Consider the following 1,060-nt stretch of genomic DNA (forward strand, 5'->3'; position numbering starts at 1 on the left):
CTCTGCTGCACGTACCCCCTATCCCACCCCCCTCATCCTCCCAGCCCCAAGCAGCTCCCCCTCCACGCACACACACTCATCCCGCCATGCACAATATACAAGAATAAGACTATTTGGAGTTATTATGCAGTCTATATACACTATTCTCAAGAACATAAATCAGCACAAAATATTTTTTTAAATAAAATTAAAATATCTTATAGTAGATGTTCAATTTTAATATGTGATTTATTGATTTACTTATAATTTGTTAAAATGAATCTTCCGAAAGATTTTGCATATGCAACCCTTGACAGGTCACCAAAACTCATTAAGTAGCCCACCGAACCAAAATAATTGCCTACACTTCCATAGGCCCTCTCTGCGAATAGAAAGGAAGGAGGAAAAAAAAAAAAGATTAAATTCTTTGGATTGTTGGAAGCCTTTTCTGAAAAGTATTATTCAAACTTTAAAAAGGTTAATTTAACTGAAAGTAATTTCCCCAGAATACCTATCCTGTTCCATACATCTTTTCAATTATGGCTGAGCCTTGTAACTTTGCCCACAGTTACAAGCTTGATAGAAATTCTTGGGGCCTGAAAACCCTTGAATCTTTGGTATGGTGTCACTCAATTTGTTGGAGAACGAAGGCTAAGAGAAGATCATGTGGTCTATACATAGCTTTCAGCATCATTTCAACTATCTCTGGGTCTCTGCAAGTCTAATGGATTAGGCTTGTAGAGTCCTATTCCCATACCTCTTGGATTGAAAGAAAGGCATGCATCGTTGCCCAACCCCATGTGTAAAAAGTGTAATTACAAAGTCACAAGTCATTAAACTTCACCCAGTTATCACTGTATTGAGCCCAATAAATGCATGATTATAAAACAACTAATTCTGGCTAATTCATACCTCCCAGAAAAGTCTTGAATTTGAAGACACTTAAAAGATAAAAAATTTCACCACTTAGTGTGGCAGTTTTTGACTGGTTAATTATCTACCCCATAAATCATGTGCGTCTTATTTCCAATTTGAATTTTCCTGTTTTCATCTTCCAGTCATTGGTTCTCGTGATGCTTTT

The sequence above is a fragment of the Gavialis gangeticus genome, unplaced genomic scaffold (assembly GCF_001723915.1).
Source record: "Gavialis gangeticus isolate Ggan-Ray unplaced genomic scaffold, GavGan_comp1, whole genome shotgun sequence".
Classification (NCBI taxonomy): domain Eukaryota; kingdom Metazoa; phylum Chordata; order Crocodylia; family Gavialidae; genus Gavialis; species Gavialis gangeticus.